The sequence below is a fragment of the Ochlerotatus camptorhynchus genome, unplaced genomic scaffold (assembly GCF_037179485.1).
Source record: "Ochlerotatus camptorhynchus isolate MF236.1 unplaced genomic scaffold, CSIRO-AGI_Acam_v1.1 ptg000357l, whole genome shotgun sequence".
Lineage (NCBI taxonomy): Eukaryota > Metazoa > Arthropoda > Insecta > Diptera > Culicidae > Ochlerotatus > Ochlerotatus camptorhynchus.
The window spans coordinates 3453758-3470615 of record NW_027040845.1 but is presented as its reverse complement, the minus strand read 5'-3'; the positions used below and the strand labels follow the sequence as shown (position 1 = coordinate 3470615).

Below are 16858 nucleotides of genomic sequence, written 5' to 3'. Positions count from 1 at the left end.
GATTGTATTAATCGTTTATTTTGTGCGTTGCCTTAGGCGTCCTACCGCAGTGTTTTATCGTGTGTGAGTGCGAAGTACTTGAATTGGCAAAAGCTGTCGAATAAAAGTGTTAAGATTTGCTATAACTGGCATTTGAATTGAGTCCACGAGGCTAGCCGAGATCGCTACTTAGAGCGAATTTAGGATTGTTGCAGAGGTATCTAAAAAGGCTTTAAGGTATTTCACTATAAGATAATTATCATACTATTTACCGCTGACAAGTCGACATGGTTCATTGGGTACTATTAAGTTGATGGGGTATACTAACCGTAGACTATAAGCATCACACACTTATCTGATGGGGTCAAGGAGCAAGTTACTCGTGTAATTATCTATAATTACTTAGATCAATCTCCTATCATCAACATCTCTTATAGGCTTTATTCCATCAACTGTTTATCATTTTCATAACTGGCATCAAGATACCATATTTATCACGTTCATCATCACTAAGCGATGGGTTTAATTTGTTGTTGATTTTGTGAATCAATTGTATTCTATCATGTCTCAGTAGGGATGCGGTGAGGTCATTGTTTTTCTTATTTATATTATCAATCTGAGACCTTTTCCCCGTAATTTGTTAAAATATATTGCAGGTATCAAAGAGCGTCAAAAGTTCTGATCTAAGAAATGATTATGACTTCAACTGAATGTTGATCTAGTAATAACCCGATTTTATTAGTCCCTGTGCGCACCAATTTTCTATCTTTCAATAATTTCAAATAACCGTAATTCCAAATGTTTGCAATTAATCTTCAAGATGGATTTTTACTGAGTATGTTCATTTTGTTATAAATATCGATGTGATTCTATCACTATCAATATGAAGAAACTATCGTATTAAGCAGTACAATATGTCATAAAATGAGGGTTGTTAATGACGTTTGCAAAGCGAATTCCCTTTGAAGACGTTAACGCAGACGTTAGCGGCGTTACCGTCATTTACAACCCTGCATAAAAAAGGCGTTTCCTTGAGCGAGAACTTGCCTAAACGTTTAACATATAAATGGCCCGGAAGTATCGCTCGTGCATGATTGAATAGAAACAAACAACAGCTCATAGGAACTAACATAATGACATTGAAGGTGGAGAACCCGGCCAAATTTATGCAAATTAAATGAGGCATTCCACGAAATTTTTCACAGTTGTTTATTTAGTATCAGATTGATAAGTACAATTTCTACATTTCTACATTTCTGTCTGTACCAGACGTTTTTGGCGTTGGTACATTGGACTTATTATCGTTAAGGTCACTGAAACGGATTGAAATTTTAGGTTTCAGAGAGAATTTTAATTTATTTTTAATAACGGAATCCCGACTACTTTTCCAATAGGGCATGTGTAGGAAAGCGCTAATAAAATATACATAATACACTGCAAAAACGGCTTGTTTGGTTGCTATGATGTCTTCAGGATTATCGTGCAAAATGATCATGCGATTATTGAAAAAATGTGGGTGTTCAATAAGTTCGAATACACTTTAAAAATGTGTTACAAAAATGAAAATACAAGATATTCTTTTCTGAGACAATCTTCCGGATCGAGCGGTTCATTTTTCGACAAACCCGCTCCCTCACCACCTTGATGGCTGCTGACGTCCTCGACGAACGCGGCCGCCCGAATCTCGCACTGTTTTTGGCCGAGTCCGTCTCCTGGTACCGGCAGATGGTGGTATAGATGAAATTCCGCTTCACCCCGTGGGATTTCAACCGCTGGAATGTGTCGGCGAGTCACTCAACTCTCGCAAACAACTTTACTACGACGTCGCGGTACTCCTTCATCGTGCGCGGTAAACAAACAACAAATGACAGCAAGTCGACACAGTGCGCGTCGGTTAGCCTATATCAACCCGGGGGCAACTTGACAAGTCCAGTACATTTCCAGTGTACACCGAAAATTTGGTGCTGGTGGTTCTGTCAAATTCACAAATTTCAGAAGTGTTATCTGAATAGGGCGAATGTGGAAATGACGTACAGTAAATAAAATGTATTTTTAAAGATAGTAATCTTATTGCATATACATAATCAGTTTATGAATCTTTTTTGTGTAGCCACGTTTATCTTTGAGCAGAACAAAATCAAACGCTTAAACATATGATTTATAAAACGTGTGATTGCCATCGAATGAATCGAAACAAATGAGAATTGAGCGTGGATACTTTTGATGTTTTCGACGCTATTGCTATTGTCGTCGATGATGAACAAAGAAATAATGGTTTTGCAGCGAGGAAGAGCGTACTAATTATATGCAGCTAGTACTGCAAAATATACAATTTGAGGTAATAGTTTAAAAGAGTACAACCAACCGGTGGAAACTAACGATTTAAAATTGACTAGCCTATGGGTCCCAAGTACATCAAGAGTAAGAGCATAGAGGTAACTCTAAGACCAGAAGGTCCCGAAGAAACGAGCTCAACTTTTTGGCTCAGCTCTGGTACTATCTTCGGTCCCTGGCTAATCGATTCACCCCTCGAAACATAAGATAATCCACTAACCCCTCATTTTATCTGTCAAACTTTCATAGCTAATCAAAACAAACATAGTGTAGTACTGGAATTTATACTAGAATGGGGTACTTAGTCGATTTGCTTGGGACCAATAGGCTAGTCAAGTAGTGAGCCAATTTAAAATCGTTAGTTTCGTATTGATTGTTGGTAAGAGTACCCCATTTTAGTCAAAATTCTAGTACTACACTATGCTAGTGAATGGAAATACGAAATGTTAGTGTTCACCCAGCAAACCGGTTACTCACCGCGAATAAGAATTAATTTTGTATTTTTTAACCCCGCAATAGAGGTATGGGGAAGTAAACTTTTTTTATTGGTACGGCTTTTTATTGCAAATCTGCATCGCACAACTATGCTCAGAAACATTATTCTCAAGGCTGATAATATGCAAGAGCAAAATATAATAGAAGTAACCAAAGTATATTTATTTCCATTTGATTATATAAGGAAGACCTCCATCAATCTGTTTCAATTTGCTTGGATTTATTTCATTTCACCATGAAAATCATGAATTCGCTCTTTTCATATGGCATTCTTGCTTTTTGTTTGACATCCACACATTAGGAAACAAATAGTTGGTTTCCCACAGAGAAATACCGTTGCAGCGGTGAAGGGCTGTCCCTTTATTTACGTTGTGTGACGACATCTACTATTTGCAAGTGGGTACGTGAAACTAAGGTTATCTGTCACCTTGTCGGGGACTTGGCCTATATATGAGGCTAAAGCTGACACTAATACCAATACACAGACGGCACATGGTGCGCATTTTCCCAACGATGAAAAGTTGTATTCGAACTTATTGAACACCCTGTACACTGTTAAAAAAATGTGTCTTAAATGAAAATTTTAAAAACGTGAGTTATCGAAAATTTATAACTTTTTTGTTTATGATTTTACCATTACTAAACTTTATCAGTTAGTAGCAAACATTATGCAGTTCACTACTACAAAAAATTCAATTTAAAAAAAAAAAATGAACTTTTATAGTTTTTTAACTAATCTTGTTTTCTCATCGGAATAAACAAAAATTATCACAGTGTATATATTTTTTACAGAATTTCCAAATTAATATCAACAACTTTGCTGAATACACCTTATCAATCAAGCAAACCGTTTCGACAATATTTATATTTTAACGCATTAGTAATGTTTTTACACCCTGTTGGAAAAGTAGTCGTGACCCAATATGAAGAATTGATAAAATAAAATGACATCTTTACTAAAAAAGAACTGTGAAAAATTTCAGCAATTTGAATGGAATTGCTCAAATATATTGCGTACACAAGCATTCAATACTACACTCAGGTATTTTTTTTACACGGAGATATGTACCGTAAAAGACCTACGAGATTTCTATTTTTCACATGCTTAAATGTTTTTTTAAAAAATCGGATTTTGATACCATTTGCATTCATTTTGACTAAAAAAATGTTTTAGGAAATTATGGAATAATAAGATATTATGATTGTAACTTGTATATGTAAGGAACAAGAAATGATTTTAAAGTTTGTGTTTGACACATAAAACCTGCAAATTTAGCTTTAACAGAGCCACAATGAACGATTTTCTGATCGCTTCTTCGCGAAGAGTGAAGAGCGAAGAGTGGTTGAGATAAATGACAAAATCGCTTATTGCAACTCTCATGCAGCAACATTGGCTGGTATTATGTGTCAAATACAAACTCCACAATCTTTTCTTGTTGCTTACACAAACAAAATATTATTATAATATCTTATTATTCCATAATTTCATAAAACATTACACCCTGTTTGTAATTATAGTATGCTATGGTCCATATAGACATATTTTAAAAATTTCTGTATTTTTTTTAAGTATGCCATTCGATTACCTATAGCTTGAAACGGATAATGTGACTGGAATCAAGTCGATAGGTTGTATCGTTGTCGAGAAATCGTTAAAAACGTACCGTGTAAACCGTGTAAAAAAGCGTGTAAAAAAAGACTTCAGTGTACTTGTAGTGTGGACTAGCTTACAATGATGAATCTGAAAGACGGTAGAGCAGTTCCGCACCAAAGACCGAATTAATCTGGTGCGACCTTCCCCGATTTGCATTTGAGCTACAATTCGGTCATCTTTTTTAATCTAGTTCGTTTATTCGGAAGGCTTCATCGCATTAGCTTTACGGAGCCGATAATTTTTGTCATTTTTGATCTCGCAAAAAACTACAAAATGGCGCTTTCGAAATGTTTCAACAAATCGTAACATGAAAACTCCATTTTCAATCTAAATGACATCTGAAATAAAGTTGTACGAAACCATAATTTATTTTCAGGAAAAACTATACACATTAAATCATTGAATAACAAAAAATTACCCTCTGCAATGTTTCTTAAATATATTTTTTTAAAGTCTACAAAAATGCTATCTTCTGTGAAAATTTTAACGTGCCCACTTAAACATTACCAAAATATCAAAACAAGTTTTAGTCAAGCTTTTGAACTTTTGACGTAGGACTACGTCTGTGATTTTCATATGGAGGTACACTTTGTGAAAACCAAAAATGGAACATGTAACAAAATTATGAAAGATTTTAAACGTTAATAACTCAGCTGCCCCTGAACCAATGTCAATAATTGTATCACCAATCGATCAGAAATATTTCGACGCGTCTGTTACATTTAGGACTTTATCATTTTTCAAAATGCCACTATTGAAAATTGCACGAATGTGCAACTGTTGCTATGATAGTTAAAATTATCACCGATTGCCTGCGAGAAGCGATTTCCCTAACACAGATTTCAAAGTTGAATTCCATCTGGCCTCACCAAACGGTGTTTATTTAATCAGCGCGTGGTTAGCGCTGATGTTCTCCAATACACAGCCTTTCGTAACGTTTTCGAGTTATGATTTGTTGAAATTTTTCCAGATTCAAAATGGCCGAATTTTAGCTCAAATGTGAATGATTGACCATAACAAACATTTATGCAAAGTGTCATGCAAATCGGAGAGTCTGAGTTTCTTTTTTTTTTATTGCTATTTGGTCTGGAAATGCTCGGTAGTCACAAGCGAATGAAGTAGTATTGTACAAGACTTTTGAAGAAACTTTGGTTTCTCATTAACTCGTCATTTCCGGTTCAAAAAATCCTTATATTTTAGGGTATTTGAGGCTTTTTTGAAAATCGGAAGTGTCATCTTGGATTTCAATCTTATGTACTGTACTACCGTAAGACGGAGTAACATTTTTAAAATGGACAATGTCTATTAATGTCAATATCCTGAATATACAGAAAACTATGACTAGAACATGTTTCTTGAACTCTTGGAGTAATGTATAGATAATATTAACCAGTTGTTTTATTTAAATACTGCTGTAAAATTAAGTGTCATAAATAGTAACATGTCCACAGACAAACATAAGTTTGGACACTCTTTTATGTGGATAGAGGCTCACACGCGATCTTTATCCATAGATAATGTTTTGGCCTAATGTCACTCCGCATAAGGTTTTACATTGGTCTATTTTTGAGTAAAACGAGGTATCAATTTCAATAAAATATTTACATGACAGTCGTTACTATTGATGAATATATTCACATGCTTAACATTGATTTCCTTGCTAAAATGTAAATGTTGTAAGCTAGGGAACGAATTTTTTTGATTTGTTTGTTTTTTTATACATATGAGCAACATTTCAACTAATTTGTTCACTTAGGGTGGGAATACCGGGAGATGTGGAAATTAACAGCGAATCGAAAACAACCGGGAAATAACGATTGCAATTTTTGCAAAGTCCAATTAATCTAGTCCCGTATAGTCTTGGAAAGTTCTTCTACCAGGATCTTAAAGTTTGTCCTCAACTGAAGTCTCAGAATCTTTACAATTTTGGTTAATCATGGATCTTAAATCTCTGTGTATGGAATCTAAAATTTTACTGAATCATTTCTTTGAAACTTATCTCAGGATATGTTTGCACATTTCTCAATAATGTCCTTAGGATCATTTTAAAATATATACTAAATTATTTTTATTATTGATGGGAATCAATAATCTTATGGTTTTATCCGGTAATCCCTAGAAATGTTCCCATGAAAGTCGGAATGTTGTGCAGAACACTTTAAGAATTCCCTCCTGAAAACTCTACACATAAGGTTTTTGATCTAATTTCCGTCCTACTAAGCACATCCCGCACTTTACCACTCTTTTTTGAAAGGGTTTGAACAAAACATGGAATTTCATCAAAGATAACTTCTAAATTTATTCACCTTTCCATACGCACCGTTGGATTAGATAAAGAGTCAAACAATGTTGAGATATTATTAAAAATCTAACACTGCTTCTTGATTCTAAATTCGTCCTACGAGTTTCAATTCCGTCCTAACGCATTGAAACGCTATTAGATTTTCTTTGTCCTACGGATGATGGTAGAAAAAGTGGATTCGCTAGGAGTGCTTCTTTTGTTTTGAGAACAATGAGTGTAAATATTCATACAATGCGCTATAATAGGCTTCATGTTGTGGCTTATGAACTAACGGATCGGAACAAACGTATTACAGTTTTGTGCATGGTAAAATCATTGATATTATTGATGATTTCTGCTCGATAGAACGGAAATGGGCGATTACGGCGAAGTAGTGCTCTTCCCTATCTTTGTATTCTTAAAAATTCTCGCGAGTAATTGCTTTAATTTCTCTCCAGTATATTCTTCATAATTTGCTTGGAATATCCGTGGAAATCTCATGGCATGCCATTTAGAATTTAGAAAAGTGTTATTCCAAAATTTTCTTTGATTTCACTTGGATGTTATTTGAAATGCTTCTCAAAATGGTATTGAGGAGGAACTCTTGGGATTGTTTAGAAACTTTCCTTAGAATTCCTTTGGAAATGTCTTTATAATCTCCTGCAGTGTCGGAAAAAAACATAAAAAATCAAAACTCACGTGTGAGTTTATGCGTCTACGAGTTTTGCCTTGCAAATTTAAACAGCGCAAAAATCACGGATGAGTTATCATTATTAAAACCAGGCATGGAATATCATTTACATTCATTTCGTGCATTAATTTACATTCACTTAAGTACATTTAATTTACTTTGTTCATCAACAGAATTGCGTAAAATGACACAGGAAGCTTTTGTAGGTTTTGTAATTAGTTACAACTTTTGTTTATAACTCAAATTTATATCTATTATGCGTGACGGTCTGGAGCGAACAGAACTTATTATTGTTTTTGAGTGAATTTAATTGACAATTCACTGGAAAACAATAATAAGTTATGTTCGCTCTAGTTCCTCATGCAAAAGAGATAAAGAATTTGAGTTATTGACAAAAGTTGTAGCTAATATTAGGATCTACAAAAGCTTCTTACATAAGTTTTTGGAATTCTGTTGATGAGCAAAGTAAGTGGAAAATGAATGTAAATGTAACTGATTTTCCATGCCAGGTTATAACTATTGTTAGGCATGCTATCAATTGAGTGGTTTCTCTCAGTTTTGAGTTAGAATGATTTTTCGGCGTTGTGAGTGTGAGTGCTTGAATATGCATGAGAATCTCAAGCATGAATTTTAGTTGCCATATTCGCACGCGAGTTTATTCTCTCAGAGAGGCTCAATGAATGAGATTTGAGAATGATTTTCCGAACACTGACTTCCTGGAACACTACTCACTACATACTTGGAAATATTCTCATATTTGGATATTTCTTCTTTGAGGAATTGTCTTGAAACTATCATCAAACTTACTTAAAATTCTGCAAAGTTCCACACCAAATGACGAATCAGAAAAACTTGACCTTCCCCGACTTGCATGAAAATTTGCATAATTGTTCGTTATGGGCAATGATTCACATTTTTGCTAAAATTCGGCCATTTTGGAACTATTTTCAAAATAGCGCGTTTGAAAATTTTCAAAATATTTTAGCACGAAAAAGGCACTTCTGATCGAAATGATGTCCGAGACAAAGTTGTAGAGAAAAACCAATGTTTTTCTGGGAAAAATGCGTTTTTTTTTTAATTTGAAATAAAAAAAATACGTTAAAACTAAATATCTCAAAATGCTCTTGTCCGATTTTTTAAATTTTTGGAATGTTTAAATTATGGACACTTACAAATTAGCAAAAATTCTTAAACAAGAACTTTTGGTAAAATTCCGAACTTTTTTTTAAAACGATTTGTTTAATGTAATTTATACTCAGAACCCGAGCAGGAGAAAATAATTAATGGATACCTAATTCTGAACTGATATCAAAATTTGGTATGGTCCAGCATGACATAAGAGGTAAAATACCAATGAATAATACCAAAAACTACATGCAAAATAGAGGAAATGGCTCTAATGTTGGCCTATGGATCTAAGATTGGGCCCATCGCTAAAAATCAGCTATTTATCAATTTTATCTTGATGAACGCGTCATTTGGACGGTACTAATGGATATTCTTGGTCGCTATTGAACATTTAGTCGATTGCTGAATTTATGTATGGGCCCAAATTAGGGGCATTACATCCACACTTTGTAAATAACAAAAGTTGATATTGGATACCAAAAGAATACCTGTGTGGTATTGTTTTGGTACTTCATTTGCTTAATTTGGTACTGAAATGTTATTGTGGGAACATTTATCCTTACGTATCCATACCAATTAAAGGTATCGATATATTCGTTCCTGCTCCAATCCATTAATTTTTTCAGGTGTTATTCAAAAAAAAAAAAACACTGAAAGATCACGTTTTGTAATTTTGGTATTTATCCGATAAAAATATCCGATAAATAAGATATCATACCACATTAAGATATGCATATGTTATCGGTTCCTGCTCGGGTTATTATAATTGTTGTTATGTTGGCTGTTAATTCAACCACAATGATAACACATTCAGTTATCAAACCATGATATCTGGATATCAGAACTAGTTATCAATTTGGTTTAAAACTTTGCTCGGAAAATGGCTGCCCTTATTTTGCTTATTTTGCCTTGCCACTTAGAATTTTTGATCGCACGAATCTCATTTAGGGTTAACTACCCCATTTCCGGCCTATAAAGCACAAACCGCACTTAGTCTTTCGTAATCTAGCGTGGTTTAGCACCAAACGGAATATTATTATTACTGATGGCTTTATTTACCTTTCCATATGTACTGTAATATTTGATAAGTAGAAACAAATTGTTGATATATTGTTAAAAGTCTAACACTGCTTCTTGATGTCAAACTCGGCCTACGGATTCTAAACTCGGCCTAACGCATTGAAACGCCAATGAATTCACTTCGGCCTATCGGATGAAGATAAAGATTGATTCGATCGGAGCGTTTCATTTGTATTTGAGAATATTGGGTGCAAACATTCATAAAACGTGTTCTTATTAGCTTCGTTCGGTAGCATTTGAACTAAAGTATCGTACCAATCGCATAATTTACCTGTAACGCAGAAATCATTGATTTATTTGATGTTTTCTGCTTGATAGGCCCAAAATGGGCGCTTAGGACGAAGTAGTCCTCTAGCCTACTATAAAGATTTCGTACAGGAAATTGTAATCAGCGCAGTGCAGTGCAGCAAAAGAGCGATTATAATTTCGCACACGAAATCTTTATAGTTTCTGACATTTGTGCCATCAAACATTCGAAGTGTCAAGGCAAAATAGCCATAAGGGTAACCATTTGTGGATTCTATCAACTTTCACCTTAATCACCTCTTCAGGATGAAAGGATAGCATCTTGGAGTGACGTCATGTGAACATAAACGTTTCCTTATCTGGAGATCCATATAAAAAACACAAAACAGAATTTAAAAAATGAAGCTTAATGAGCACGCTTGACGTCACGTGTGTCATAGTTCAATTCGTACCCAGAAAAATAATTCATTAATCTACGTCAACCCGAGCATATTTATCCCCGTATCCGGAATGGCAAGATACACCACAATAGTCGTTGGCCGTCCATTGATGCACGTGCCCCGGTTGAAACCGGTCTGTAGATTAGCAAACTACTAGAATTTGGCCAAAACTACATCTTTTCAGCAAATCGGCAACCTCTCGCAACTGCTGCCGTCATAACGCCGGATCCGTACGGGTGATCCGAGAGAAAGACCTTAGCACCTCTGCTCCCTCCGAAACAGGTTTTTATGGCGATGCAGAACTCATGTGTGGCTTTGTTTGGAGCAAAGGCGTCCTACTGACGTCACCACTGCCACCACAATTTGGAACGAGTTTCACCGGTCGCGCCCTGAAATACCTTTCCCCCGCTTGCCGCCGATTCAACGTTGTAGAAGTAGTTGTAGACTGATGGGTGCCACGGTACAATCAACAGACAGTATGGCGTGACACTCGGTCGGTACGCTTTGAAGTCACGCGAACTTCACTCCGTCGTCCCACTCCGCAATGCTCGAGATTTTCGGAGAAGTTTTATCGGCCGACCGACACATGCCAAATCGAGGCAGAGTTTCAGAAATTTTGGCATGAAAACCGACACTTCTTGGTTGGTTCGGTGACGCTAGGTAAATGGCTATGGCTTTTTCTGGAACGGTGCTACATCGGCACCACCAGTTGAGCTTATAATGGGATGCGAATTATGCTAATTTGGCGTAGTGGGTTTCTTATTTATATCTTGGGTGATTTTTCATTCGGGGAAAGATATTGATTTCAACAGCGGATCTTGCCGGGACTGTGGATTAGTATATGTCTGCTAATACAATTTATTAATCCTAAAAAAATAAAATTTACCAGAAAACAGCGAAATCATTTATGCAGCCCAAACGCCAGCCGTACAGATAAGCGCCTACCTACACTGATATGAACCAGTGAAGTGCAAGTGAATAATGATTGATTGGGTGTGACTTGGAGATTTTGTATTGCCGATGTCTGGTGCAAGATTGATGAAAAAAAAAGACGAATCGATGTTTAGGGTTTAATAATGGGTTATTTCCATGAATACTGAAAGTGAAGTGACACAATTCGAAGTGACACAATTCGAAGTAAAATTGAATATTTTGTCCTAATAATTTAGGTTGGTACAAGGACAATCTGACATTTAAAAGGTTGCGAAACGGTCATAGATAAAATACTGCCTGAAAGAGCTTCGAATTCTGAGCGCAATGGTATTTTTTTTTCGATCCCATAGACTTTACGTTCGATTTTTGAATCAAGATTTAATGCAAACTTAGAAATTGACAGCTCACTTCAATTTAAAGTCCCACCGAGGCACAGTGGGACAAAAAAAGTGGGACTTGGCCATTTTCGACGAAACTATTGCGTGTAGCATTTTGATGTCTACTAGAATGTTTCTTCAATTTTTGAGTACTTTATTTGAGTGGTGAAAATGTCATTTTCACAAAATTGTCTATCTATCAAGTAGACGAAGTTATAGGGTGAAAGTGGTGTACAAACGACAGTACCCTCTTAAATATCGGTTTTTTGTCATAACATTTTTGTTTAAATTTTAAATTTTTTTGAATGTTCTACAAAGATGTAACTGCTCTCAAAATGTACATTTTTGCTCAAGGGAACAAATCATTATCTCTTCGTTTTAAGGATTTATGTCCGTTTTAATATTGTTTTAACACTATCTTTAAGGGGGTGTATCTTGCCGGTTAGCAGGTATTAGCAGCTAATCACAAAGTTATTTTGTGCAGTAACTTATACCCTACTGTTGCAAAAAGGGGATGCAAGAATGAATTTTCAAATAAAGTATCTCAATGTTTTGTTAGGTTTTGCTGTTTTCATGCTTTTCCAGGTATTTACATTAGGCTGGGTTACACCTTTGACAAAATTGTTTGGTATAGTATTTTCAATCTAAGTCAGAGTTTTGAGTATTTTGATTTCGTCCCACTGTGCGAGGGGCGCTATGATGGTAATTTTTCCTAATGTAAGTAATCGCGCTTATTTGAAATAGTTCCAGTGCACCAAAATTGATGAAACTTTGGATTTCGGTTCCATTTGTAATGCAGATTACGAGTATGCATTTACTTCAATACCTCTAAAGAACCCAATTGCAGTGCTTTGCCGATTTTATGAGCCCCTCTCTGCGTCAGAATTTATTCTTCTACAAATTTCACGTAATTTTGATTCCAAACCCTCTGCAAAAAGAATCGTTAAAGAATATTTGGTGGGTTGCAATTAAGTCACTGAAAAAGTGCAAGGGTTTTGAAAAGGCTGCTGACAAAACGGGAAAGCACTGTAATTGCTACATCCACAATTCTTCTTCTTCTTCGCATTTTAAGCTTTTTGCTAATCGCATCTGAGCTTATTGCGAGCTCTCAACTTAGTGGTCTTGATGCTCTTCCACAGTTATTAATTGAGAACTTTCAATGCCTGTACCAATTTTGAATTAGCATAATTGTATGTCAAGTACAATTATACTATATGCCCAGGGAAGTCTAGAAATTTCCCAACCCGAAAAATTCCTAGATCGAGCCGGGAATCGAAGTCAGCCACCCCCAGCATAGTCTTGCTTTGTAGCTGCGCCCTTAACGACTGAGCTAAGGCTCCAAACCGTAATCCAGGGGCAAATTGGTCACTTATGAAAGTAATCATGGACATAAATTTCTATAATAATCGAAATTTACAATCCAATGGTATTGAAATCAGTGGCTATGAGGACTCTATCGTTCTGCATGATTACTTATCATATTGGATGTTTTGTTTATGTTTAGGACAGTTTTGAAATCTCGAAGTTGAAAATATCAATATGGGATGAAATTGGTCAACCCTTTAAATTTCTTCTGAGTGTCTTTACAGGACATGTTCTTACTAAATTTGAGTTTCCTGACCCTGAATCAGATGCAGACGTCCGTCTGCGAAGTAAATTTTCATGTGTAGGCAATTTATTTAATAATCACTGTATTTTTTTCAAGAGACAATTGATTTCTAGATATTGGAATCATTTCACCATCATTTTTTTCCATTATTCGGATTTAGTATATTCCAAAGTACACCTTTCAAGTTCATAACAACGTTTGTTGTATTGAACATGAAATGCAGTGAAATATACTTTTTTGTTATGTGAGACAATCATTGGAGTCTTATGAAGAAATGCTATCAAGATTTCTCTTGATATCTATCATCTAAAAAATGACACGTGACACCTAAAAATTCAAGGCATAAAGATCAATATCACCCCGGTGATCAATTTGTCTACGGATTACGATACTCTACACTTCCACGAAAAATCAGATTCGATGTTTTCGAAATGTACCGACCTTATGTCCATTGCGACCTTTTGTCCATTTGATCTTTTAATCATTTGACTTTTTGTTCCTTAAAATTTGATTCGAGCTTTTGTCCATTCGGCGTTTTGTCCTCTGACCTTCCACGAGAAATCAAATTCAACGTGTTCGAAATGATCAAAAGGTCGAATGGACAGACTTTTGGTCGTTCGGTCCTCTGTCCCTTTGCATTTAATTCGAGTTTTTGTCCGTTTGGCGTTTTAACATCTGCACTTCCATGTCAAACGTTTTAGAAACGAACCAAAGGTCGAATGGACAGACCTTTTGTCCATTTGATCTTTTATTCAGTCGACCTTTTGTCCCTTAAAATTTAATTCGAGTTTTTGTCCATTCGGCGTTTTGTCTTCTGCACTTCCACGAGAAATCAGACGTGTTCGAAATGGACAGAACTTTTGCTTTTTAAAATTTAATTTGAGATTTTTTTCATTCGGCGTTTTGTCTTTTGCACTTCCAACCGATATTTTACTCATATGATCTTTTATCCATTCGAGCTTTAGTCTCTTAAAATTTAATTCGAGAATTTGTCTATTTGGCTTTTTATCCTCTGCACTTCCACGAGAAATTTCACGAATTTTTCGTTTCAAGATGCGCAATGTGGCCCCATATTAGTCGTTACCGTTACTCTAATGAACATACCTTTTGTTTCATTAAATTTTATTCGACCTTTAGTCCATCTGGCGTTTTGTTATCTGCACTTCCATAAGATTCGACGTGTTCAAAATAGAAAATAGGTCGAATGGGCAGACCTTTGTCCATTCGACGTTTTGTCTTCTGCACTTCCACGAGAAATCAGATTCGACGTGTTCGAAATGGACAAAAGGTCGAATGGACCGATTTATCGTCCCATAAAATTTAATTCGAGCTTCTGTCCAATCGGCGGTTAGTCCTCTGCAATTCCACGAGAAATCAGATTGGAAAATGCACAATAGGTCGAATGGGCAGACCTTTGTCCATTCGAAATTTTGTTTCTTAAACTTTAATAGGAGATTTTGTTCATTCTGCGTTTTGTCCTCTGCATTTCCACGGGAAATCAGATTCGATGTTTTCGAAATGGTACCTTTTGTCCATTCGATCTTTTATTCGTTCGACCTTTTATTCCTTAAAACTTAATTCGAGCTTTTGACCATTCGGCGTTTTGTCCTCTGGCCTTCCACGAGAAATCAGATTCAATGTGTTCGAAATGATCAAAAGTTCGAATGGACAGACTTTTTGTCCATTCGGTCCTCTGTCCTTTTGCATTTAATTCGAGCTTTTGTCCGTTCGGCGTTTTAACATCTGCACTTCCATGATAAATAATATTAGACGTTTTCGAAATAAAAAAAGAGGTCAAATGGACAGACCTTTTGTGCATTAACATTTAATTCGAGCTTTTATCCATTCAGCGTTTTGTCTTCTGCACTTCCACGAGATTTCAGTTCGAAATGGGCAGAGCTTTTGCCACATAAAACTTAATTCGAGCTTTTTTCATTCGGTGTCTTTTGCACTTCCACGAGAAAATAGATTCGACGTGTTCGAAATGAAAAAAATATCGAATGAACCGATATTTTGCTCATATGATCTTTTATCCATTCGAGCTTTTGTCTCTTAAAATTTAATTCGAGAATTTGTCTATTTGGGGTGTTATCCTCTGCACTTCCACGAGAAATTTCACGAATTTTTCATTTCGAGATGCGCAATGTGACCCCATATTAGGCGTTACTGTTGCTCTAATGAATAGACCTTTTGTCTCATAAAATTTAATTCGATCTTTTGTCCATCTGGCGTTTTGTCCTCTGCACTTCCATAAGAATTCAGATTCTACGTGTTCAAAATGGACAATAGGTCGAATAGGCAGACTTTTGTCCATTCGACGTTTTGTCCCTTATACTTTAATTTGAGCTTTTGTTCATTCTGCGTTTTGTCCTCTGCACTTCCACGAGAAATCAGATTCGATGTTTTCGAAATGTAAAAAGCTTTTGTCCATTCGATCTATTCTTCATTCGAGCTTTTGTTCCATAAAATTTAATTCGAGCTTTTGTCCATTCGGCGTTTTGTCTTCTGTACTTCCACGAGAAATCAGAAGTGTTCGAAATAGACAGAACTTTTGTCACTATAAAATTTAATCTGAGATTTTTTTTTCATTCGGCGTTTTGTCTTTTGCACTTCCAACCGATATGTTTCTAATATGATCTTTTATCCATTCATTTAAAATTTAATTCGAGAATTTGTCTATTTGGTGTTTTGTCCTCTGCACTTCCACGAGAAATTTCACGAGTTTTTCGTTTCGAGATGCGTTATGTGGCCTCAGGTTAGTCGTTACCGTTAGCTCTAATGAACAGACCTTTTGTCTCAAGAAATTTAATTCGAGCTTTTGTCCATCTGGCGTTTTGTCCTCTGTACTTCCATAAAAATTTAGATTCGACGTGCTCGAAATGGACAAAAGGTCGAGTGGACCGATTTTTCGTCCCTTAAAATTTAATTCGAGCTTTTGTCCAATCGGCGGTTAGTCCTCTGCACTTCCATGAGAAATCAGATTCGACCTTTCGAAATGCACAGAAGATCGAATGGATCGATGTTTCTTCCCTCGAAATATAATTAGAGCTTTTGTTCATTCTGCGTTTTGTCCTCTGCACTTCCTCGATAAATCAGATTCGACGTTTTATCCTCTGCACTTCGACGAGAAATCAGATTAATCGTTGCCGATATTGTCAATAGGTCGAATGGACAGGCCTTTTGTCCCTTAAAATTTAATTCAAGCTTCTGTTCATTTAGCGTTTTGTCCTCTGTACTTCTACGAGAAATCAGATTAGACGTTTTCGAAATGGGCAGAAGATTGAATGGACAGACCTTTTGTCCATTCGAAGTTTTGTCCCTTGAACTTTAATTCGAGCTTTTGACCATTCGGCGTTTTATCCTCTGGACTTTCACGAGAAATCAGATTCGACGTGTTCGAAATAGGCAAAAGGTCGAATGGACCGACTTTTTGCCCATTAGATCTTTTATCCATTCGACCTTTTGTCCATGCACATTAACCAAGATTCACAAATTGGTAGGTGGTGCAATAGTCCTAGATTTTTTTACGAGTGATGTAGGTGTAGGCGTTAATCCGTTACCGTTTAGTTAGTAGTTTGGGATAAATCACTGCCTCTTAAATTTCAATTGGT

At 35.9% G+C, this 16858-nt stretch overlaps 1 protein-coding gene across 6 annotated transcripts in view; it reads left to right on the top strand.

The window, feature by feature from the left end:
- Positions 1-16858, top strand: part of fbl (pantothenate kinase 3 fbl) — an 80794-nt gene that overhangs the window by 36987 nt on the left and 26949 nt on the right. For 3 of the 6 annotated variants that reach the window (XM_065231528.1, XM_065231525.1, XM_065231524.1), the window contains exon 2: positions 37-216. The exons of 2 other annotated variants lie outside the window; for them this stretch is intronic. The gene's annotated coding sequence lies outside the window, so the exon portion shown is untranslated. The remainder of the gene's footprint in view (positions 1-36; positions 217-16858) is intronic. One more of the 6 variants, XM_065231526.1, reaches the window with a different exon arrangement.